This window comes from Rattus norvegicus, chromosome 6 (assembly GCF_021556685.1).
Source record: "Rattus norvegicus strain SHRSP/BbbUtx chromosome 6, alternate assembly SHRSP_T2T, whole genome shotgun sequence".
NCBI classification, from domain to species: Eukaryota; Metazoa; Chordata; class Mammalia; order Rodentia; family Muridae; genus Rattus; species Rattus norvegicus.
The window spans coordinates 24,034,676-24,061,812 of record NC_141539.1 but is presented as its reverse complement, the minus strand read 5'-3'; positions in this window follow the sequence as shown (position 1 = coordinate 24,061,812).

Here is a 27,137-nt window from a genome sequence, read left to right as displayed (position 1 = left end):
AGCTCCTTAGGGTAAATGTAAAATCTCTCGTGTCAGTTCTCATAACTAGAAATGGTCCCCACTTCCTTATAGTAGCGTTTTTGTCACTGTCCTTCTTACCTGGAGTAGACATTTTCACTTAGCAAGCGTTTGATGGCTTTCCTGACATTCATGGCCCTGTATATTTAACACCGTGCCAGCTATAATACCTCAGTGAATTAGTGAGCAGATACCTCAGTGAATGTATCCTTTATATACATGCCCTGTGTATTCAAAGTAGGTGTGGCCAAGAGATTGCTGTGAAAATAAACTGTGGAAAAAAAGTGACTCATAAAAAGACATTCAATGTCCAACTTCCCACCTACACCTCTTTCTTCTGATAAAGAATCACAATGCACTAGAAGATAACAGCTTGCTGAGTGAATAGGACCCTCAACTAAATAAATGCAGACTCAATGTTAAGGAATCCTCTTTTACTATGATCTGCTGAACAGAATCATAAATTTCCATTTTTTGTTTCTACCCTCAACTGTGAGATATGTGAAAGTTCCAGGCCATCGATGTTTTGGAACAAAGAAGTTAAAAAGTAAGTAAGAAATCTGAGTGATGTAATACAGTCACACAGACACACACACACACAGGCACACGCACTCACACACACAGACACACAGACACACACACTCACACACACACTTACACAAACACAGACACACACACTCACACATACACAGACATACGCACTCACACACACACAGACATACACACTCACACAAACACAGACACACACTCACACACACAGGGACACTCACACTCACACACACATACAGAGACACTCACACACACAGACACACATAGAGACATACACACACACAGACAGACACACACAGAGACATATACACACACATACAGACACACACACACACACACACACACAAAACCATCATAGTATGTACTCACTGATAAATGGATATTAGCCAAAAAAAAAAAAAAAAAAGAAGCTCAGAATACCCACAATACAACTCACAGACCATATGGAACCCAAGAAGAAAGACCACACCAAAATGTGGACGCTACAGTCCTAGGCAGAAGGGAGAAGAAAATGAACTCGGAAATTCAGCAACAAAGAGTGGAGAGGAGACTGAAGGAAAGACCATCCAGAGACTGCCTCACCTATGGATACATCCCATCTGCAAACACCAAACCCATACACTATTGCTGACGCCAAGAAGCACTTGCTGATAGGAGCACGGTATAGCTGTCCTGTAAGAGGCTCTGCCAGAACCTGTCCACTCCAACTGCAGATGCAAATAGCCAAACATTGCAGGAACACCAATGGAGATGTTAGGACAAAGACTGAAGGAGCTGAAGCAGTTTGCAACCCCATAGGAAGAACAAAAATATCAACCAACCAGACCCCTCTAAAGCTCCCAGAGACTAAACCACCAATCAAAGAGTATACATGAGGGAACCCATGGATCTATCTGGATATGTAGCAGAGGATTGCCTTATCAGGCATCACTGGGAGGGAAGCCCCTTGCTCTTGTGGAGGCTCTCTCACTGTAGGAGAATGCTAGGGCGCTGAGGCTGGGTGGGTGGGGGAGCACCCTCATAAAGGCAAGGGGAGGAGGAGGGAATATGGGGTTTGTGGATGAGAAACTGGGAAGGGGTATATCATTTGAAATGTCAGTAAATAAAATAACTAATAAAAGAATGAAAAAAAGTAACAGAAAAGTGTAGCCAAAAATGAGAGCACCTGGAGGTAATCATCTAAACCTGAAAAATGGACATTTATCACCTGTCGGTCATTCTATGAGCTACAAAACCACTTGTACCTGTTTTCTTCTTTTTGCCTCCACTTGTTCTGGAGATTGTGAAGTCAGCTTGACCCAATGGAAAGTACACCGCAGTTTTTCTTCCCTGTAGCTGCACCATTAGGATATTACGCTATTATAAAATGAGGAACATACCGAACCAATTCCTCAAGACTAACTGCACCAATGTATATGTGTTTAAAAAGAATAATCAAGAAAGACCGAATTCATTTTCTATAAAAAATTTATGTGCAGCTTTTGGAAATAAACGACATCTCTCTCAGAGGTGTTTTAAGGGGAAAACCTCGCAGGTTTCAATAATTCAAATGCTAAATGCATTCAGTATCTCCTATTGAAGGCAAAACCCATGATTTCAGGACTGAAAATAATATTATTGTTATTTTTACACATCTTAAGGTCTGGAACTCTTGGAGTATCATTGACACACATGATCGCTGACACATGTACCCAATGGCATACATGATGATCAACATATATTATTACTGCCATGGCTAAATATTGCCACATATAATCATTGACACGTGTAATGTTGACTGATTCTCCTATGATTTGCTCAGTTCTAATCTCTATGCTTGGCAAAATTTGGTATTCTTCCCATCAAACACTTGCAAGTCAGAAATGCAAACATGTAAAGACATGGATTAGGGTCTCTGTGAACATTTTATAGACCCATAAATTCCAATCATGAATCTATACCTCATTTAAATCTTTGCTGTACAATTTTGGTGAAAATATTATAGTTAAATAGATAGTAAAAACCTATAATACAAAAAGGAGAAAAGTAGTGTTCAGTTGCCAAGCTTAAATACATTCTAAATTACCCTGAAATCTAAATTAAAATCAAATAGCTGGTATTTTGTACAAGTAAATTACAATCATTTCCTGAAAAAATATTCCTAATGAGGTCCATACTAAAATTTTAATCACTTTTAAAAAATCAGATAATCTAATTTAATTTGGGTTTCTTCTACAAAATATAACACTGAGTTTATAAAAAATAAATGTTTACGTGGATTTATGTAAATGAAGCACCTAAATTTGTATCAAAAATGTCACTGTGTTTGAAATAGTGAAATAAATTTAAAATAAGTTTACTAATATAAAAATTAGATATTAAATAGTATAATTTTAAAATGTTCCCTCACCTGAAATTGTAGGGAAACTACAATGCATTTAAATTCTTATTAATTTTGTCAAGCACGTTATATACGTGTATCCAGCCAATGTGATGTGCTTCCTTTAGTCACTGAACTTTATAGAAAGAAGATTTGAACTGACAAGCCTTGGGGCATGTTGATATGTGCAGCTGCAGTTTGATATATGAGGCTACACTTGGTTGGATTTACATTTCAAATGACATCTTGCCATCTTCCTGGACTGAATATGTTTCTTCTTTAAAGGCAAAATGGAAAGTTTCCATTTCCACGCATAGAAAAATTGGTATCTTGATTTAAATGATTTTCTTTGTTTTAATGTAATGAAATAGAGATTCTGTATGTGTTATTGATAGAGAAATTAAACTCAGAAAGAATACCATAATTAACCTGCCTTTAGGAGTCTATAAAAACTGTCCCCTATCTATATTTTTCTTTTGTCGTTTGGCCTCTACCTGTAGGACTATTACTGGGTTTTTGTAACTTCATAGAGAAAAGTTGCTACACAGGGAGCTACTTGGGGTATCAGTTATAAATTATCCTATAAGTATGATTTTTCTATGATGTTCAATATAAAGTTGATATTTTGGACCAAGTTATATAACTCTTTCATTGATCTATAAGGCTAAAGTTGGCAAAAATAAGTTAGACAGTTTCCATATTAGATAAGAAAATTGAAGAATTTATTCATTTTAAATAATATTCCATAGGACTATTCTTATTAAAACAATATTTAATCATATTGTTCTAAATATGGCTGCATCATAAAACTATACTAATTCTCTGTGTGATTTTAAAAATTCTCATTTTTATTTATTAATCTGTGTTTTATATCTGCTGTAGCTTAATGACCAAAAGATTGACTGCAATGGAGAGTTTCTGTGGTGTTATCTGTCTCATTTCTTGTTTTGCATTACTTTATTATATATACATATATATATATATATATATATATATGAATGTTTTGCCTGTATGTATATATATACAAAGCAGTGATGCTCCTGATGTCTAAGGGGATAAGAATAATGGATAAGATCCCTGTGAAATTTGGGTTATGAAAAGTTGGACTTCCCTCACTTTCTAAAAAGAGATTTAAATCCTTCAAAATAACTGTATTCTATGTGGTTCTAAACCCACATGCACTGCAGTGTCCTAGTTGGGAATGTCAGTAATGGGAACTAATAACTGGGCAAAATTGAATGAACTTAAACAAGTCTGTTAAAGGAAATGGGTTCCTTCTCTTAGAAAAAAATCCATATGTGTTCAGTTGACATGAAGAAACAAACTTTCATTTAATTTTTAAAGAAGGAACATCTTATTACCTAAACAGAATTTTGTTGTGTCATACACACACACATTAAATAGTGTTAGTCTCCAATCCATTGGCATTTGGAAGAAGATGATTGTGTGATGGGTGTAGGTTTAATCAAAACACATTCCATGCACGTACATCTTTCTCGGAGCTACTTGACACATGCTATTTCCTAAAAACATAGCACAGGGAAGTATAAGGATAAAGAATGTGACCATGTCTTATGGTCTGGTTATGACTGGAAGCAGCAAATGCACCTGACTGTACATGTCAACTTGAATAAATCACAAATGGGTATTTAGAATGCTTTGAGAATAAATATACTGGAATTAAGAAAAGCCCATCTTGACTGATGAAAATTGTCATTTAAGGATCATCTCTGACAAGTCATAAAGGAAGGGACAGGTAATGCCAGAGAAGGGATGGACGGAGAGTACCTAAGTAGTAGTTTCTCTGTAATAGGCGCTGTCAACAGAGCTGAATACCAACATATCGACCAGGAGTTTGAAAATCACCCTCCAGAATTCAAATTAAACTCAGAAATAATATAATCACTGTACATGTATAATTCAAAAGCTATCAGTCCTGGCCTAAATATATGTAATAAGCAAAAAAAAAGTAATTTACAAAGAAAGTAAATGGAGATCCCTCAATTGGCCATACTACATTGTCCTGCACGGTACAAAGCACAGTGGAGAAGAAGAGGGCTGGAATTAGATAGGTCGGTGTTCTCTGTGGCGTCCCACAAAGAACATGTTTGGATCTAGCTTTACTCAATGATTTCATGTCTGAAAAGCCAGGGTTTGTACTCTAACCCTAAGCTAATGACTCTCTGCGATGCTCTGTAAGTTAAATTCTAATGATGCTCACACAATATTTAATGAATTATTCTTCCACTCACACAAACACCCAATAACTAATTGAGAGATAGTTGATGCAGTTGTTAAATGTGAACATGTGTTCTTCTATGAAGAAAGATTTGAGCTATACTAAGAACTAAAGGGTTTACTTTAAATAAATAAATAAATTTTTAAAAAAGCTTATCCCAGGAAGAAAGAGCTCCATAAGTAAAATAGCAGCACCAAATTATTCCTCAGTCTCTTGTCCCACTTTCCATGCTATTAGCTTGTTTCTTACCTTTATATTTTCTTATGTTATTGTTTCTTATGTTTATATTTTGGAAATTCCCATATGTAGATACTTTAAAACATGAATAGCTATAAAAACTTCTGCTTTCTATGAAGTGCTTACCATTCAACTTTATGAAACGACCACTTTGCTTGGTAAGCAATGATCAAATTTTACTGACTTCTATTTCCCTCTTCCCATCTCCTTAACACAACTCGATTTCCCTTTGATTAAATCTACAATCAGTTTATCCAGCCCTACACCTCGGCAATATTGTTCACTGCATAATTTTTTGTTAGATTTTTTTCTCTTAGAGTTAATTATAGTTTCATTTTACTTTTGCATTTGTTTAGCATTCTTTGCATACTTAAATAAATTTGCTGGCTTCAGCTAACAGCTTTATAACAACCCCAGTGATAATTTGCAATTCTAATTCTCTATGTTATCCTTTTAGGTAACATCCAACTTCTGTTCTGGTGTGGGCTGTTTACTCTGTTGGCTTTCAAACCAAGAACTACTATGATCTTCTCCTGTTCTGCCCTAGGGAGTTTGCTTTGTCCCTCTTCTGAATTGTTTCTTCTTTTCTTTTCTTTTATCTGAATCAACTGCCTCAATAGAGTAAAACACCACTCACACTGGTTATTTAAGAAGTAATAGAAGGGGACAGAATTTTCAATATGTACCACATGAATTCTTGGTTGAGCTTAAAACCACTCATACTTTTGACATGGGTTCATATTTTACTATGAAGAATTCAATGAGAGATTCAATCCACATATTTTACAGTGTAAAACTGGATTTACACTGTCTTTGATCTGTTTCCCATGGAGAAATTTTAGGATGCCCCTGTTAAAAAATAAATTTTGGTGACTTCTAATGACTTATTGTTATGTACATAAAACACTTCATTCCTCATCCACCAGAAAAGCTTCTTCTATCAGGAGATGACAATTAACACAGACTGGTCAGTGTGCAGAAAGTCAGAGGCAGAGGAAGACTTCAAAATCAACAACTGTTTTCTGGATGAAACAAGGCAGTTGCCCATCTAAACTCACAGTGACTGCAGTGACATTCATAAACCCAATGCAAGTTCAAGTCAGACAAAGCCCAAGCGCGGAGGGCAAAGGTGACAGCTTGCCTTTGAATTTACTCACGTACCCATCTTCTACTTATTTAATCTGAGGTGAAGTCTCTGTGTAGTCCAAATATTATGGCAATCCCTGCTTCAGCTTGTGAATTCTGAGATTATATGCCTGTGTGCTAGTTAGTACCTTGGGGTTTGTTTTTTGGTTCCCTGAGGTAACACATTACAGGGAATGTGTGGCCTCTTTCTCATATAGTTCTCTGCCGGGGCCCTCCTTTTTGCTCCTGATTTTGTCCTAACACCTATTTTTATGAGAGGAATGATCGTATACTTGCCTTAAGTTTTAAATCCTCATCATAATTTGGTATGAATCCTATGAAGTCTCTTAAAAACGATTTATAAATGTTTCTTAAACTTCCTTGCTTATGAGCGTTTCATATGAGACTGTTGTAATATCTGTGCTCAGTGTTTGGGATATTCTTTAGTGGAGATAAATAGCTTAAATTTTATTCGATGTAATACAAAATGATAAGGTATATTTTTATTCCTTTTTTCCTCAGCTTTAGTATATTGCAACCACCTAGTAGATTATGCATTCCACATCAGTTTTAAATTTATCAGTGAAATAAGGTTTAATAGATACTCATATTCTGTAAGTGTTCAGTCTTACTGAGGTTTCTTGTCACAGCTAGCAATTCAAAAATGCTTTTTTTCTCTTCCTCCTTTCTCTCCTCAATATTTTTGTTTTGTTGCCATCAACAAATAAATTTTATATGCTTTCAAAGAGCAATCTATGATATAGATTAATTGTTGTTATTTGATTTTAAGTATAGATTTTATTTTACAAGGTTATTTTCTTCCTTCCAGATTTGGTGTATTTAATTTTTCCATCTAATTTGTCATAATGGATATCTACATAGAGTAAATATCTATACATAATGGCTCTTTATAAACTTTATTCGGATGTATTAATTCCTAGGTAACATTTTCACTAACCACAGTTTTGCCTACATTCAACAAGTTTAGATATGTGACATTTTAAATTAGTGCTGACTTACAGATTTCCTATCATTAAATTTCCTGATTTCAAGCAATAGATGGATGTAAAATATTTCAGCTGTTAGCTGTCCAAAGTTACAACCGTGTACATTTTGTATTTCCTTGAAAGGGGGATTTTAATCTGTGATTTTGTGTGCACAGAAAAGTTTAGCAGGCACATGTCATCATAATATATCTCCTCTATACAGTTTTTAGTTTGGGTTGGTGTGCCTGCCTAGGCTATCAGTAACTGAGAGTTCAGCCACTGTTTTCCACTGTAGCTATCAACATGTCATTTCTCACTGAGTCCACAATTCTATCTCTTATACACTCTACATCTGTATTGCTAGTTTTCTAACCTCTGGGATGTGACCTGCTACCCATCTCTTACCATGTTTCTTGTCGTTAAGTCTTTGATGCTTCGACTGGAAGACTCAGTTTTTGTTGTTGTTCTTGTTCTTTTGTTGTGTTTTGTTTTTGTTTATTTGATTGTGGGCAAGATCCATCTTTCCAAATTTACAATTTTACCTTTACTTCATTGCTATATTTAAAGTGTTTTAGGATGTAAGCAACTTTCAAGTAAAGCCTTGTTTTCTATTAATTAGATCCTTTTATTTATGTCTCCTGAATGTATTTTGATATACCAGGCCTTATTTTGAGCTTTTCTTTGTCTTTAAGTTTATCCCACACATTTTGTGCTTTTTCATTATCATTATGAGTTATATTATTTCATTTTTTATTAATTGGTCCATTTGTTTACATCTCAAATGATATCCCATTTCCTGGTTACCTCTCCACCAAACCCCCATCACATATCTGCCCTCCTCCTCTTTGCCTGTATGAGGGTGCTCCCCAACCCATCCACACTCTCCTGTCCTACCACTCCATCATTCTCCTATGCTGGTGCATCAAACCTCCACAGAACCAAAGGCCTCCTCTCCCGTTGCTGTCATCCAAGGCCATCCTCTGCTAACTATGTTTCTGGAGCCATGGCTCCCTCCAGGTACACTCCTTAGTTGGAGGTCTAGACTCAGGGTGAACTAGGTGGTCAGGCCAGCCTATGTTGTTTTTCCAATGGGGTTGCAATTCCCCTCCACTCCTCCAGTCCTTCTGCCAATTACCCGAACAGGTTCCCTGAACTGAGTCTGATGGTTGGCTCAAAGCATCCACATCTCCATTGGTCAGTTGCTGGCACAAGGAAATGCCACACTAGATTCCTGTCAACAAGCACTTCTTGACTATTGCAACAGTGTTGGATTTGCTGTCTGCAGACATGATGGATCACCAGGTGGGGCAGTCCTTGGTTGGTCCTTCCTTCAGTCTCTGTTTCAATTTTTGTCCCTCTTCTTCCTTTGGACAGTAACATTACAGGGTTAAAAACTTCAAGATGAGTGGCTGGTCCCATCCCTCCACTAGGGGCAGTGCCTAACTACTGGAGTTGGTCTCAACAGGTTCTATCTCCCTCTTCTCTGTGCATTATGGCTAAAGTCATCCCCCCGGGGTCTTGGGAGCCTCATGTTTCCCTGGTGTCTGGGAACCTCTAGTGGGTATTCCCAGTTCCTCATTCCCCCTTGTTATGCATTTTTGTTCAATTGAACAAAAATCTCTCTCATATCTCCTCCAGCTTCTGCTACTGCCCCCTTATTTCCTCCCCCTCCTCTCTCCCTTGCAAATGCCCCTCTCCCTTCATCTCTCATGATAATCCTGTCCCATCCTCAATGCAGGACTGAAGTATCCACACCCTGGTCTTCCTTCTATACTCCACATGGTCTATGGACTATCACCGACTTTGTGAGCTTTTGGGCTAATATCCACTTATTACGGAGTACATACTATGTGCGTTCTTTAGTGTCTGGCATACCTCACACAGGATGATATTTTTTAGTTCTATTCATTTGCCTGCAAATTTCATGAAGTCATTGTTTTTAATTACTGCCTAGTATTCCATTGTGCATATATATATATATATGTGTGTATATATATATATATATATATATATATTCTATATCAATTCTTCTGTTGAGGGACATGTGGGTGGTTTCTAGTGTCTGGCTATTATAAATAATACTGCTGTGAACATAGTAGAGCAGGTACCCTTGTTATATGTTGGAGCAACTTTTAAAATATGCCAAGGAGTGGTAGAGCTGGGTCCTCAGGTAGAACTATTTCTAATTTTCTCAGGAACTGCCAGACTTATTTCCAAAGTGGTTCTACCAGTTTGCAATCCCACCAGGAATAGTGTTCCTCTTTCTCCACATCCTCACTAATATTTGCTGTCACCTGAGATTTTCATCTTAGCCATTCTGTTTGGTATGAGGTGGAATCTCAGGGTTGTTTTGATTTGCATTTCCCTGATGACCAAGGATGTTGAACATTTCATTAAGTGCGTCTCAGCCATTCAAGATTCCTCAGTTAAGAATTCTATATTTAGCTCTGTACCCCATTTTTAACAGGGTACCTTGTTTTGATAAGTTGTGCCTTCATTTTCATTGATTTCTAAAAAGTCCTTAATTCCTTTATTTATTTCTTCCCTGATGAATTTTCATTGAGTAAATAGTTGTTCAGCTCCCAAGTGCATGTGGGCTTTCTGTTGTTTTTGTTCCTATTGAAGACCAGCCTCAGTCCAGTAGAATAGATGGGATTAATTCAATGATCTTATGTCTGTTGAGGTTTGTTTTGTATCCAAGCACATGGTCAATTTTTGAGAAGTTACCATTAGGTGCTGAGAAGAATGTATATTTTTTGTTTTAGGGTGAAATGTTCTGCAGTTATCTATTAAATATATTTGGTTCATAACTAATCTTAGTTTCACTGTATCTCTTTTAATTTTAGTTTCCATGATCTGTCCATTGGTGAGAGTGGGGTGTTGAGATCTCCCACTATTCTTGTGTGAGGTGCAATATGGGCTTTGAGCTTTAGTAAGGTTTGTTTAATGAAAGTAGGTGCCCTTGTATTTGAAGCCTAGATATTCAGCATTGAAAGTTCATCTTGGTGGATTTTTCCTTTGATGGATATGAAGTGTCCTTCCTTATTTTTTGATAACTTTTTGTTGAAAGCTGATTTTATTTGATATTAGAATGGCTACTCGAGCTTGTCTCTTTGGACCATTTCTTAGAAAATTGTTTTCTAGACTTTTACTCTGAAGTAGTACTTTTCTTTGTCACTAGGGTGTGTTTCCTGTATGCAGCAAAATGCTGGGTCCTCTTATGTAACTGGTCTGTTAGTCTATGTCGTTTTATTGGTGGATTGAGTCCACTGATGTTAAGAGATATTAAAGAATAGTGATTGTTGCTTCCTGTTATTTTTGTTAGAGGTAGAATTATGTTTTTGTGTTTCTCTTCTTTTGGGTTTATTGTGAAAAGACTGATTTCTTACTTCTTCACTATAGTTTCCCTTCTTGTGTTGGACTTTTCCTTCTATTAGTTTCTGTAGGATTGGATTTGTGGAAAGATACTGTTTAAATTTGGTTTTCTCTTGGAAAACCATCATTTCTCTTTGTATGGTAATTGTGATTTTTGCTGCATATAGTTCCCTGGGCTGGCATTTTTGTCTCTTAGGGTCTAGATGACATCTTCCCAGGATCTTCTGGTTTTTAGAGTCTCGTTTGAGAAGTCTGGTGTAATTCTGTTAGGTCTGCCTTTACATGTTATTTTACCTTTTTCCCTTACTGCTTTCAAGATTATTTCTTTGTTTTGTGCATTTGGTGTTTTAATTATATATGAAGAGAGGAGTTTATTTACTGGACTCATGTGTTTGTTGCTATGTAGGCTTCTAGTATATTTATGGACATTTCTTTCTTTAAGTTAGGAAAGTTTTTCTTGTATAATTTTGTTGAAGATATTTGCTTGCTCTTTGAGTTGGTAATCTTCAATCTCTTCTATATTATTATTCTCAGCTGTGGATTTTTTCATTGTGTCCTGGATTTCTTGAATGTTTTGAGATAGGAGTCATTTGCTTTTTGTATTTACCTTGACTTGTCAATGTCTTTTATTGTTTCTTCTGCCACTGAGATTCTCTCTTCCATCTCTTATATTCTGTTTATTATGCTTGCATCTGTGACTCCTGTTCTCTTTCCTAGGTTTTCCATCTCCAGGGCTGTCTCCCTTTGAGTTTTCTTTAATGATTCTATTTCCACTTTTAGGTCCTAGATGGTTTTGTTCAATTCCTTTACCTGTTTGTGTTCTCCTATATTTCTTTAAAGGAGTTATTTATGTCCTTCTTAAAGTCCTCTATCATCTTCATGAAATGAGAGTTTGCATCTGAATCTTTCTTTATAGGTGTGTTGGGCATATCCAGGACTTATTGTTGTGGGAGAACTGTGTTCTGATGTTGCACAGTCAAATTGGTCTCTGTTGCTTATGTTCTTATGCTTGCCTCTTGGCATCTGGCTATCTCTGGTGTTATCTGGTCTCCCTGTCTCTCACTACAGCCTGTGCTTCCTGTGAGCCTGTGAGCCTGGATGTGTCAGAGCCCCTGGAGAATCAAAGTCCAACTGGGGTGTGTGCTGTGTGGGTTTGAGTCCATTTCATGGCACAGGTGGGAACTGGAAGAAGCACAGCTCTCTGGGTAGGCTGAGTTATTTTATTATTGATCTATTTTCCTTTAATTACATTGCAAGTTACATATTTTTGAAGTATTTCAGTGATTATAACAGGCAACATTGAATTATTTTAGTCAGTGCTTACTTGTTTTCTGTTCTATCTCATACTGTTAATATGTTAACTTTATGATTCATTACTCCAATGACTGTTTTTTAATGCTGTTTTGTGGAACTTTTCAAGTGTACATGTGCTTTTAACTCCAATTAATCATTATTATTGCTTTGCATAATTAATAGCATCCTGTATAAGTAATTTTCTAGAACTACTTGGTTTCAAACATTTTGTAGTTTCAAATTGTCATTAGTCAATTCTTTGTTACACATTCCCTTTTGGTATACTTTTCTTTAAGTGTGTGCCTACTGCCAATTATTTCATTTATTTTGTATAGAAATTCCTTTGTATCACTTTTAAAATATGATTTTAGGTCAGTGAGGTAATGTAGTGTGTAAACCCATTTGTGGTCAAGTCTGTGGACCAGAGGACCACAATGTGGGAAGAGAAAAATAACTTCCACAAGCCACCCTCAAATCATGACACATCCATAAACACACTAAGTAAATACATATAGTTTAGAAATGTTACAGATATTTTTTAGTGCTGGGGAGATGAATATACACCAATGGGTAAGGTAATTGCTGTAAAACTATGAAGACCTGAGTTCAGTCACCAACACCCATTTTAAAAAGACAATGTTTCAAAACAATAGGATTCTGTGTGCTATTCCCAGCTAGTGCTGCCAAATTAATGGTCTCTAGGTACATTGAGAGATGTTCTCTGTAAAGGTAAATTGAAGAGTATGTTAGAAGAAAATAGCTGTCATTGACAATGTAAAACCACTTCCAACTAAAATACATTTATCAGCCCGACATTTTTTTGCAAGTGTGCTTTTCTTACATTAGTTATGGATAGTGTTTGGATTATGCTGGTGGTTTATAGGGCAATCAACCAGCCATCGTGCAGCTGGAATTAGTACATTCAATTATCTGCTTTGTCTGTTTATTTCTGGAAAAAAATGACATCTAGATGAAATCAAAGTTGCATATTACAGTGGTAAGTGACATGAGAGGGAAATAGTTCATGTATTTTGTACATAACAGTCCATTCCAGGGGTGGCATAGTACTATAAAGAGTAGCCCTTGCCCCTGGTAGCCTTGGGTTAGTGTACTAAGGAACAAGTGTGTAGCTTAACAATAATAAAGTACAATTATTTAAGATTGGGGTATTAGAAAAAGCCTAGATCACTTTTTGATGTACACTTTAGTAAAGTATGACTTTTAAATAACTCTAGAGCAGAAGTTCTCACCTACCAATAATGAATCCCATTAATAATCTTCTTTGTGTTGTGGTACGCCACAACTATAACATTACTTCATTGGCACTTTATAATTATAATTATCTAGTGTTATGTATCATAACAAGAACAGTTACATGCAGGATATTTGATATATGTCTCCCAGAGTGGTGACGACCCACAGGTTGAGAACCACATTTCTAGAAAGTGAATGTACTATAAGGATAATGCAATGGATTTCACACATAAGCAAAAATTCCAATATACTGAGTTCATGGGGATGTGCCACTGCATAAAAAGAAATTACAAAAATTATGAGAATAATAAATACTGTCTGAAATCTCTAGGTATATACAAAGCTTGCATTGTGTTTTGAGATAAACTTCAAAGACAAGTTATATTACACAGGAGGTAATGAACATCATGCCTGTGGACATAAGGGGAACAGAGAGGAAATTATCAGGCAATCATCCTGACCACATTTTATTTTTCAAAGTCTATTTCTATAATATATCTCATGAAAAAAATAAGAAGGTGAATTAGCTAGACAACAAACATGAGATACAGGGGCTTAATAATAAGGGACATTTTCTCCATAAAATATGACAGGAATTTGCATGTTATCTAAAACGGCATTTTTCTAAACCTACCAAATGCCTCTAATAAACATTTCACAAGGGAAGAACTATGTAGGCAGACTAAAATAGTAAAGAATATATTTCTTGATCATGATAATTGCTGTAGTCATCAGGAAAAGTGTATGGAATTATGTTCTTGAATGAATGTAGGGTGCATAATGCCATGGATGAGTTCTTCTCTTAAAGAAGCTTAAATCTTAACTACATGGATATATATATATATATATATATATATATATATATATATATATATATATATGTGTGTGTGTGTGTGTGTGTGTGTGTGTGTATAAATATATATACACACTTGCCTTTAAAATTCTTTAACAATGGCATTTATTATTGATGGCTTCTTTGTCTGTATTACGTTTTCCAGGAGTACTATGCTAAGAACAGAAACATAGTGAGCTATTTTCGACTAAATTCAAATAAAAACTGAATATATATATATATATATATATATATATATATATCCAGAGAAAGAATATTAGCTACTAAAACATGCAAGAGTGACTTAAATCCAAATGGAAGTGTAACTAACTATCCAAATAATCATAAACATCTGTCAAATGTGGCTGCTAGTCTCACAGACCCAAAGATCCCATCATAACATTAAAGATGAATGAAATGAGAGAAAGAGAAAATCCACCTGCAATTTAGATTTGCCATTCTTTTGTTATCTTCATGCATTTCAGGATAAAGGTGCTGGCAATGTGGAGAAAACCCTACAGGAAGGCAGCTCATGGCTCCAATTTAATATTTTAAAATAATCCAAATATTATACTCAATTGCCATTAAAAAGGCATTGTTACCTAATTGTCATTTTCCTTCAGACTAAAAGCTCATGTTTTCTTAAGGTATTAAATGAAACATAATAAAGCAGTTATGTTATATACTATGGACAATAAGAGACATAGAAAGAAAATTCCATGATTATTAGTCATGTAGCATTGATCAAGTTTCCATTGAAAGTTACACTTTTTTTCTTGTAAATTTGTTCAGAGCAGCATATTCTATGAACTGAAAGATAACATTTGTTTTAACTTAAAGTTCATCCCGACCTCCTATGCTGGACAATCTTCAAATGTTTTCTGGAATATTCTTCTGATAAAAATGGGGGAGGAGGAATGGGAAGAGGAACTGTGGGAGGCAGGACAGGAGGGAGGAATGGAAGGAGTGTAAATAAATAAAGTAATTAAAAGAAAAGAAAAAGAAACGTTGCCCTTTCTTCAGTTATCCTTCTTGCCTGTCGAGTCCTCTGGAGCACCCGCAGCTGCTCTGAGCTGCCTGCTATCCCTGCTGGACTCCCATTCTCTTGCTACCTCTCTACTTGCCACCTCTCTGACTACCTTCAACAGACTGCCGATCCGTAACCACACAGTCATGGATATCAATTAGAGGCATGCCACACCAGGATCATTGAATTTAGGCCCCTTCCCAATGCCTGATACAACAGGAATATCCAGGTCTAAAGTCATCCATATGTCTAAAGTTTTTCAAAAGAACACAATCCAAAACAGCCAGGTGAACTTGATACCTTCAGAGCACAGCTATTCTACTACAGCAATACTTTGACAACTGAAGCACAAGAAAATAACCTTAAGTTCAACCTTCTAATAATGATAGAGGCCTTTAAAGAGAACATGAATAAATTCCTTAAAGAAATGCAGGGAAATACATTCAAACAGGTAGAGGCCTTTAAGAAGGAAACAAATGAATCCTTTAATGGCATATAAAGACAATTAAACAGAAGAAGGAAATAAATAAAACTTCAGATCCTGAAGGCAGGAATCAAAGCAATAAAAAATGCAACTGAGGGAATTCTGAAGATGGAAAACATAGGGAAGAGAACAGAAAACACAGGTAAAAGCATCACCAACAGAATGTAGGAGATGGAAAAAAAGAATCTAAGGCATAGAAGACACTAGAAGAAATTGATACATCTGTCAAAGAAAATGTTACTTCTAAAAATTTCCTGACCAAAAAATATTCAGGAAATCTGTGATACCTTGAAAAGACCTAATCTTAAAAAAAAAGGAATAAAAGAATGTGAAGAGTCCCAGCTCCAAAGAAAAGAACATATTTTAATCAAAATCATAGAAGAAAACTTTTCCAACCTAAAAACAAGAGATGTCTACACACATATGAGAAGCTTATAGAGCACCAATTAGACTGGATCAGAAAAACAAAAACTTCCTGCCACATAATAATCAAAATAAAAATTCTAAAGAACAAAGAAATAATATTAAAAGCAGCAAGAGAAAAAGGCCTGGTAACATACATGACAGACATATCAGAATTACAACATACTACTACAAAGAGACTCTAAAAGCTAGAAGAGCCTTTACACATATCTTTCTACCTCATAATTTCACAAATGCCAACATAGAAGAGAACACCCAGCAAAACTATCAATCAAAATAGATAGAGAATAAAAGATAAACCCAAATTCAAACAATATCTACCCACAAACCCCATCCTACCAAAAATACTAGAAGGAAAATTCCAACCCAATGATGATAACTACATCCAAGAAAACACATGGAAAAAAGTAATTTGATACCAGCAAAAACAAGAAAAGCACACATATTCACCAACTCAGTGAACATCAAAATACAGGAATTAACAATAGCTAATCGTTAATATCTTTCAAAATCAATCGACTCCATTCCCCAGTAAAAAACACAGGTTAACAGGATGGATGTGAAAATGTGTTGTATCATTCTCCTGCATACATAAACATACCTCAACAATAATGATAGATGTTACCTCAGAGTAAAGGGCTAGAAAATGTTTTCCAAGAAAATGTACCCAAGAGGCAAGCCATTCTAATACATAATAAAATGAACTTCCAACCAAAATTACCAAAAGAAACAGGGAACTACACTTAATATTCATCAAAGGAAAAATCTGCCATCTAAACAGCTAGTCCCCCAACACAAGAGCAAATACATTTGTAAAACAAACATTGCTAATGTTTAATTGCAAATCAAACCTCACACATTAAGAGTGGGAGACTTCAATACCTTATCCTCATCAACTGACAGGTCATCCAGACAAAAACAACACTGAGAGATAATGAAATTAATAGACATTATGAATCAAGTAGATATCACAGATGTCTACAAAATATTTCACCTAAACACAAAAGAATATGCAGCTGCTTGTTTTAAAAATGCTAAAAATGTTCCTGAAAGACTGAACAAGAGTATCTATGTATAGTTTCTAAGAACCTACCCCAACTTGGTTCTGATTGGTAAATAAAGATGCCAGAACGCAGTAGCTGGGAAGGGAGACAGAAGCAGGATTTATGATTCTTGGGCTTGGAACCAGGAGGAAAGAGAGGAGAAGGAGGAGATACCCCAGGCCTGGAGAATGTGGATAAAAAGAGAAGAGACACTATGATGGAGAAGAGTGCAGGAAACAGGCATGGGTGCTATGTGAAGGGGTCAGGAGAGTACAGCCTAGTTGTGCAGCCCTGTGGGTCCAGAGCAACCAAGCTAGAACATAGAATTAGTAAGCAATAACTCAGGATCAACCTCATGGAGGTTAGGCAGTGGCCCTGATCATGTGCTATTTAAGGCAAATTAAAATATAAAGGCTATGTGTTTGTGTTTCATTCAAGAACATATACCATTTGAGCAGGTGGTGAATCTGCCAAGAGGATTTCATAATAAGAATATATGTTCTTCTCATCACCTCATGGATACATCTCCAAAATTGACCATATAGTCAGTCACAAAGCAAGACTCAACAGATACAAGAAAATTGAAATAACACATGTATCCCATAAGTCTACCATGGACTTAAGGTGAACTTCAACAATAGAAATATGAAAAAAGCCTACAAACTCATGGAAACTGAGCAATTCTCTACTCAATGATCTTTGGGTCAGGGAAGAAAAAAGAAGAAAAGAAATTACTTTCTATAATTCAGTGAAAATGAAGGCAAAATATACCCAAATTTGTGGAACAATATGAAAACAGTGCCAAGAAGAAATTTCATAGTACTAAATGCCTCCATAAAGTATTTAGAAAGTTTTCATATCAACAATTCAAAAGTATACCTGAAGGTTCAAGAAAGAACGAAAAAGAAAGAAAGAAAGAAAGAAAGAAAGAAAGAAAGAAAGAAGGAAGGAAGGAAGGAAGGAAGGAAGGAAGGAAGGAAGAAAGCAGGCAGGCAGGAAATAATCAAAATGAGGACTGAAATAAAGAATACACTACAAAGAATCAAGGAAACCAAGACGGTTCTTTGAGAAAAATCAACAAGATAAGCAAACACTTAGCAAAAGTAACCAAGAATCAGAGAGAAAGTTTCTATATAAACAAAATCAGTAATGAAAAGGGAAATGAAACAACAGACAGAGGAAATTCAAAGAATCATTTGGTCTTACTTCAAAAACCCTGTACTACACAAAATCCGAAAATCTTAATGAAACATATGATTTCCCCAACAGATACCACTTACCAAAGTTAAATCAAGATTATATAAACGATTTTTAAAGTCCTATAAATCCTATAGAAATAAAAGTAGTCATTAAAATCTTATGACAGCAATCACAACAACAACAACAACAAAATCCAGGGTCACATGGTTTTAGTGCGGAATTCTACCAGACATTCAAAGAAGAGCTAATACCAATATTCCTCAAACAAGTCTACAAAATAGAAACAGAAGAAACACTGCCAACATTTTTCTGATGCCACAGTAACCCCAATACCTAAACCATACAAAGACTGAACAAAGAAAAAGAACTTCAGATAGATTACTTCTATTAGCATTGATACAAAAATTCTCAATAAACTACTCACAAACTGAAGCCAGGAATATATCAAACACATCATCCATCAAGATCAAGTAGGCTAAAACCCAGGGATGCAGGAATGGTCCAATATATAAAAACCCATCAGTGTAATCCATTATGTAAACAAACTCAAAGAAAAAAATCACAAGATCATCTCACTAGATGCTGAAAATGCCCTTGACAAAATACAACACCTATCATGTTAAAAGTCTTAGAGAGAACAGGGTTACAAGCCACACACCTAAACAGTATAAAGGCGATATACAGCAAGCCAATAGCTAACATCAAATTAAATGGCGAGAAACATAAATCAAATCCACTAAATCAGGGCCAAGACAAGGCTGGCCAGTATCCCTATCAATTCAATAAAGTACTTGAATTTCTAGATAGATCAATAAGACAACTAAAAGAGGTCAAGTGTGTACCTATTGGAAAGAAAGATTTCAAACTATCACTATTTGCAGATGATACGATTGTATACATAAAAGACCCTAAAAATTCCTACTGCTAATAAATACCTTCACCAAAGTGGCTATATTAAAAATTAGATAAAATATTCAGTAACTCTTCTGTATACAAACAATAAAGGGGGCACAGAAAAAATTGGGAAAAAACACCCTTTGCAAGAGCCAGGAATAAGACAAAATATCTTACTGTAACTCTAACGAAGCAACTTAAAGACCTATATGACAAGAACTTCAAGTCACTGATGAAAGAAATTGAGGAAGATATCAGAAGACGGAAATACCTCCCATGATCATGAAGATAGGTATAAATACTAAATACACCTCGCCATTAAAAACAATTTCAAAATCATTCATTGACCCATTTTGTATAAAATATACTTTCATGTAATTTTGGGAAATAGCACTGGGACAAGAAACTTCATATGACTTAAGGCCAGCATATAACCTGATTGGCAGGACATGCAGAGAAATGAATTGTATGGATTTGTCCTGATCCTGAACTAACTGAAAGATGAGGGATGTTTTTAAGCCACTGATTCTTTCTCTAATCATTATCTGTAATCAAAAGAAGGAAGATGAAAGTGTGATTGCTTCAGTCCTTCTTAGAAGGGGGAACAAAATACTCATGTGAGGAAATACAGAAGCAAAGTGTGGAGTAGAGACTGGGGAAAGGCTATCCAGAGACTTCCCCCAGCGATCCATGCCACTTAGAGACACCAAACCCACACTATTATGGATGACAATAAGTGCTTGCCGACAGGGCCTGATTTAGCTGACAGAGGAGGATGCTTGTAACCATCCATTGTACTGAGCACAGGGTCTCCCAAAGAAGGAATTAGATAAAGAAATGAAGTAGCTGAAGTAGTTTGCAACCCCACAACAGCAACAACAATATCAACCAATTAGACACCCCAGAGTTCCAAGGGACTAAACCACCAACCAAAGAATACACATAGAACGGCCCATTGCTCCAGCTGTATATGTAGCAGAGGATGGCCTTGTCAGACATCATGGGTGGAGAGGCCCTTGGTCCTGTGAAGGCTTCATACCCCAGTGTATGGGAATGCCAGGGCAGGGAGGCAGGAGTGGGTGTTTGGGTCGCAGAGCACCCTCATAGAAGCTGTGGGTACAGGAATGGGATAGAGGAGTTCCAGAGGGCAAACCAGGAAAAGGGATAATATTTAAAATATAAATAAATAAAATACCCAGTAAAAAAAAAAGAAGAAATGTTCAGATGTGAGAAGTGGAGAAAGTCTTCAGGAAATGTATAATTTATGATAGGGGTAAGGGCACCAAAGCCTCACAGCCTTACAGGAGTTCCAAAGCCTTCCCCTAGTAAAGCACAAAGGGATTGTAAAGCCTTTATCTTGTCTCATTGTGAATGCTGACACTGTATGTAAAAACTGTAAACTCCAGCTTCTTCCTCCATGATGAGTGCAGACAGATACCCCAGAGACCTCTTACCAAGAGTAGATAAGTTTGCCATCGTTTAAGTTTGGAACCCTAAACCTACCTCCTTGATTCTATTATATGCAAAGTTTCCAGCTTTCTAGTGTGTTTTATGTTCTCTAACATAAAAGCACAGACCACCTGATACCAGCTATTCTATATGTGGTCTGAAAGTCTCTCTTTTCTGTATTCCGTCATCACCACAGTTCTGTCAATCTCTGAAGCTTTGCAGAACAGGGAAATTAGAATTTTGTATTTGTTATTTTATATTACAATTTATATTGAATATTTATATTCTTCAAAACTCTTAAGGTTATATTCTAATGCCCAATGTGATGATAATCAGAAGTGAAACCTTTAGTGGAGCGTTTAATCCATGAAAACAGAGCCAATACAAATAAGTGATTTGAATGAAAATGTCCCTCATAGGCTCATATGATTGTATGTTGGTCACAAGTTAGTGAAAATGTTTGCAAAGTATTAGGAAGTGTTGCTTTTTTTGGAATAGGTGCTGCCTGATGCCTACAGATCAGAATGTAAAGCTCTCAGCTACTGGTCTTGAGCTGGGTCTTCAGGCAGTCATGATTCCTATCATGATGGTAATGGACTAATGTTGCGGGATATTTGATCACATTGTGAATCCTGAAATTGTGTTGTTTACTGGGAAAAAAATCTTTTACATTATGGTATGGTTCCGGCTTAGAATGTACCTTTAATCTAAGAGTTTTCTGCTTGAAAATTATAACAAGGATTAAAGTAAGCTATAGGTCAAGAGACAAAGCAAGCAACCAGGTGACAGGAAGGGAACATAGGAATGTTAAGGAAAAAAAAACAGAGAATAAGATGGAGTCAGGAGTATGGATATAGTGAGAAACAGGAAGTAGAAGGGAGGGACATTTGGTGTGAGGAAAGGTTTTGAAATAGCATAAGAGATGAGCATTCCTTCTGGTGTTTCAGCTGAGGCAGAAGGTCAGCTCGGTGCTTTCTCTGCCTCTCTAGGCTAACAGGCTTTCACTATATCATATGTCTCCTGAGTCTTCATTAGTAAAATCAAATTATTGAGATTTTGTTTAAAAAAAAGCAAAACGAAACAAACAAGTCAAAACAACAACAAAACAAAACAGACTGACCCTCTAAAACTATAAGCAAGTCACCAAATTAAAAGCTTTCTTTTAAGAGTGGTTTTGGTCATGGCTTCTACTCATAACAATAGTAACTAAAACTAAGACATTGATACCAGGACTTACATTATTTTTGTGATCATGAAGTTGTTTGTAGAAATATGGAAATATTAGTTTAGACTAGAAGTGTGGCCAAAACATTTAAGTGGACTTAACGGCTCTAGTAGGAGCATGGAAGAATAATATTGAAGACTATTCTTGAGAAATTTTGGACAAAAATTGACTGACTTTTACTACTGTCTTAAATATGTTAGAGGCTAAAGCGAAATGTATAAGATTAATGTCATTGGCGAGGAAACTTTCAAGAAATCCTAGCCTAGCATTGACTGTGTCATGTTATTATTATTGTTATTGTTGTTATTGCTGTGCTTGCTGCTACTATTATTCAGTAGGATGAGGAAGAATAACTTCATGCACATGTACAATGAAAAGGAACAAGAAGGGCAAAGAAATATACAAGATTCATATTTTGAGGACAAAATGAAGACCAAGAAATGTAATTGGATCCAAGCTCTGTGCTCAAGAAGGTGAGAAGATTAAAGAAAGGCCTGATACTTAATTGAGTAAAAGGGTAGTAACTTCAGGGTAAGGTTGAACCAAACTAAGCTTCTAATTTGTGAAAATAAATTAAAGGAAAACATGAGCAGCAATGGAAACTGTTAACAACTGGATACTTAAAAAATTTAACTTAAGGAGGGGGTCATGGGGAACAAGAAGGGAACAGAACATGTCAACTATGGCCACGTGGCTCTGATTTTAAGCATAAAGATGTTAGAGAAATTAAGTGAGGCCAGCATGACCTGTAGAACTGTCACAAGCCAACAAGTAGAAGTAAAACACTGGTGATCTTCCTGAGATAGGTCTGCCTTGCATTAAAATCTATTGTGGCTTTTCTCTGGTAGGCAAATCTTTTAGTAAATATTCCTGATAATAATATGCTTTCCTGCTATTTGAGATAGATAGATAGATGATAGATAGATAGATAGATAGATAGATAGATAGATAGATAGATAGATATAGATAGATAGAAAGGTTTTAGCCCACACTTTTGAGCAGATCCCTACAGAAAAATGAAGATATACTGTCTTGTAGTGATGCTATATAGACAAATAGATGATATATTAATCCTTAATGAAGATCCTGAAAGAATTCCTGAAATTATAGTAATTATTAAGCTATTTTATAATGCATTGCTATTAAATCCTCTCTGATAGACAAAATTGAAATGAGAACTCTGCTAGTCTTCAGTGTTGTCAATTAATAGAATCTGAGATAGTAAGCAGGCATCTACTACTCGGAACACATTCCAAGAAGTTGTAAAACTGTTAACCAAAGGACATAAAAATGGAACTAATGATTTATTATAGGTGCTAAGACAGAAGATAAAATAGTGACTGGATTTATACAAAACTTCACTAATACTTAGTTACAAATATGTTTTTTAACACTTCATGAATCTGAAGAGATGTGACAGATGATGAATGTTTAGCTCCTAATAGATATGCATACAAACATTCTCTGTTGTAAACTTCTTATTTGACTTATGGTTTGAATTTATGTGTAAACTTGTGATGAACTGTTTACCGTGTTACCATGTATTGTGAAAGATGTATAAGTTTTGAGGATAAAGAGAAAATATGGAACTGAACTGAGGGGCAACTTTTAGATAAAATTCAAGAGATAAATTTTTAGAGAAAATTGAACTCAGGAAGAACTTAAAAGTAAAGCATGGCATTGGGAATAAGGACATTATTGTAACATATGAGCAGAAGGAGAGAGCAAGATTAAAAGAAGAATGCAGATTGGAATAAGGTAGAAGCCATAAGGCTATCTAAAAATCCAAGAAAGCAATATACAGAATGCTAAAGGAAAGATGAATGTAGAAGAAGCTATAGAAAGAGCAGAAGAAACAGTCAGGCTTCTCCTTACCCTGGGACAAAACAGGTCTTGTCTTAATAGCAAGGGAGGCTTAGTATTATTAAAGAGAACAAAGATTTCTTCTTACAAACTTGGGTTTAATTCATTTACCAATAAAAGGGTAACCTTTTCTTTCTCTATGCAATAAAGATTGGAGCTCATTTTTCATCTAGTATGAGTGAGTTCTTTCTACACGGGTGCTTTGTCTTTTGTTCCAAATGCATTTCTAAGTATGTTTTGAGTGTGTGTGTGTGTGCCTGTGCATTGCATGTGTGTGTTTGTATGTGTGTGTGTGTGTGTGTGTATGTGTGTGTGTGTATGTAAACATGTATTTATTAGACAGTATGTAAGCTGAACCCAACTGAGTTAATGAAAGTGAATAAATATCCATGTGTGAATCTGTATATAAATTTATGTGAGTTTATGCTTATTTGCTTAAGTAAAAACATTTTCCCTCTGCAAGTGTGAGTCTCTTCTCCTGGTTCAGTAAAAGTTTATTTCTCCAAACTTCTTCCTAGCATGACCAGTAGAGGCATCTGGACAATAGGGGAAAAACTCTAGCAATTAACCATTTACTTAATAACCTGCTGTTTTACTATGAGGTACCAAATGACAGAGACTGCACTTTCTGCCCTCAAAGGGACTCAGGCAGGTCAGGTACAGTAGCAAAGTCACATAGAGTTAGATAAGTAAACATTTTATTACTATACAGCAACCCTAAAGGTCTTATAAGACCAAGTCTTATCCTGAACAATGTTCTTACCCCTCCACTGTCTCAAGAAGAACCAGACAAGGAAGAAGAACAGCTGAGGCTGGCATAGGACAGCCTAGAAGGGCCATTGTGTGAAGTTGTGAATGGGAAGCCTAAACTGCATCAGAGGCCATAATCTTATAAATGCCAGAACTGTAGAATCAATGCCAAGGAGTGTAGAGGAATTTTAATTCAACAAGATGTTTGTTCTTGCAAAGGATGATATCCACAAACCTTCTAGGTCTATGTGAACTAGGTAGAATGACATATTTTTATACCTCTTGCATGAATAAGGACACGTTCTTAATAAATATTTTGAATCCCAAAAATGGTAAAGTTAGTTTTTAGAAGGAAACAGCCATGTTTAAAGTAATAAATATTTGAATCTCAGACAAAGTGATGAGTCAGAAAACAAGAAGGAAGGAGAAGACTCAAGATCTGTGTGGAGAAAGAGAGAGGTAGGGAGGGAGAAGGAGGAGGAGAAGTAGAGGAGGAAGATGCAGTTTTACCAGAACAGTTTACAGAGACAGGTTGCAAGACACAGCAAGCCAAAGAATGAGAAGGTTTCTGAAGAATAGAACATATTTCCAGAGTTACTTTGAAGCCAAGCAGAGCAAATCAGTCAGAAGTGGATACAAGGCAGATGGAACCAGTGAAAGGTAGAAGTTTTAAGGTTCCCCGCCCCCAGACAAAAGTTTAGAGCAGAAGAAAGAAACTGGTTGGGCCCTAAAACTGCATGTCCCAGGAACTGGCTGACCATAAAGTTAGATTACAATCTTAAAAACAATCTTAAGGAAACAGGAAGCTTCTCCTTGTGATGTTTCACTGGTATTCTTGACATTTTCCAATGACACCATCCCTACCCCCTTGGGTTGTGGTTTCTTCCTTTAAATACCCCTTCTCCCAGCTACTTGTGGTCGAATTCCTCTACCCCTTCGTGGGATACCAATCTCGACCCGAGTGCACTGATTCCTATCAATAAACCTTGTGTAATTAGAGCAAGGAGGGTCTCTCATGAGTTCTTGGGGGGTCTCGTCATTCCAAGACTTGAGTGAGAGTCTTCCCGCTTCGGGGATCTTTCACCAGCCAACCAAAGTTCAGAAAGAACTAAAAAGTGTGAGCTTCTTCATCAATAAGAGGCAGCAGTTAAAGCTTGTGGGACTGTAAAGGTAGCCTGATACCAGGTTGAGCTAAAGATAGAAACCTGTTGAGCCTGAAGGGAAGGTAGGCATTTCTCCTGACTCCGGGGCACCAGGCCCTGTCACTAGCTGCAGCCATCCATACATTTGTTGCCACTACTCATGTAAGGGCAATGCCCCAACCCCTCCACAGGTAGAGGACATGACCACAGGTCATGTAGGCACTAGAGAGATTTCCATTTTAATGAATTACCTAAAGGTCTAGAGACTAAGCCAATAAACTTTCCTTCCTAGACACTCCTTCTTGTAAAAGTTAGTGAAGCTCAGACACATCATGAGAGTGGGGGTATGGTTTTACTCTTCCTCTATCCTACATGAAAATAAATGCCTTAAAGCCATGCCTCTTTTCATCTGGATCTACCATGGGGAGCCATGGAGAAGGCCTTCATCTACAGAGCCACCTTGTCTAATCTTCCATAGAAGGTATCTCTGTCTCCCAGCTATTCCCATCACCTCGATCCAGGTTAGATCCAGCCTGTGGGTCCCCACTTTGTTCTCAGTCCCTATGTGGAATCCAATGGCACCTGGGTGTCTGAGAGCCTGAGTACCAGAAGCCCTGGCCTTGCTGTAGGTCCAGGGACTCCCAGCCAGCTCCAGCTGACCTGTACCTCGGACTGTGCTTCCCCACCCCTGGAGTAGGCCCTGGGACTGCTCTATGGGCAAACACTGGCCTGGTAACAGCATGAGACTAAGCCCTGTGGAAGAGCAGATGTGGGAGCCACACCCCTACAACAGCTGGCTAATAAAACTTACTTTTAGAAAGGACTGCTGTAAACATGGTGTGAGTGTATCACAAAAGCAGAAATGAAGTGAAGAGTCATCTAATAAACTCTATAACATGAGACATGGAGTTGCAGAATTTGGAATTTATCCTGCTGGGTTTCGTCTGGCTTAGGCCCAGTATTTCCTTGCTATATTCCCTTTCCTCTCATTTGAAATGGTAATATAAATCCTGTACTATTGTATGTTTTTGATTTTACATGCAGTTACAGTTATGTTAAATTACCTTAAGTCTCAAAAGAGGCTTTCCAGTCTTAAAGAATGTTGACACTGTGGAAGATTACAGGGACTTTTGATGTTAAACTAAATGCACAATGATATGGCTATAAACCTATATGGACCTATATGGTTTCAATGAAAATGAGCCACAAAGGGTCATATATTTTAATACTTGGTCCCAAGTTAGTAAAAATGTTTAATTTGGATTTGGAGTTGTGTCTAAGTTAAAGAGATGTGTCACTATATAACTAGGTTGGACTTTGAGGTTTCAAAAACCCATGCCAACCAAGCCCAGTCTGTCTGTCTGTCTGTC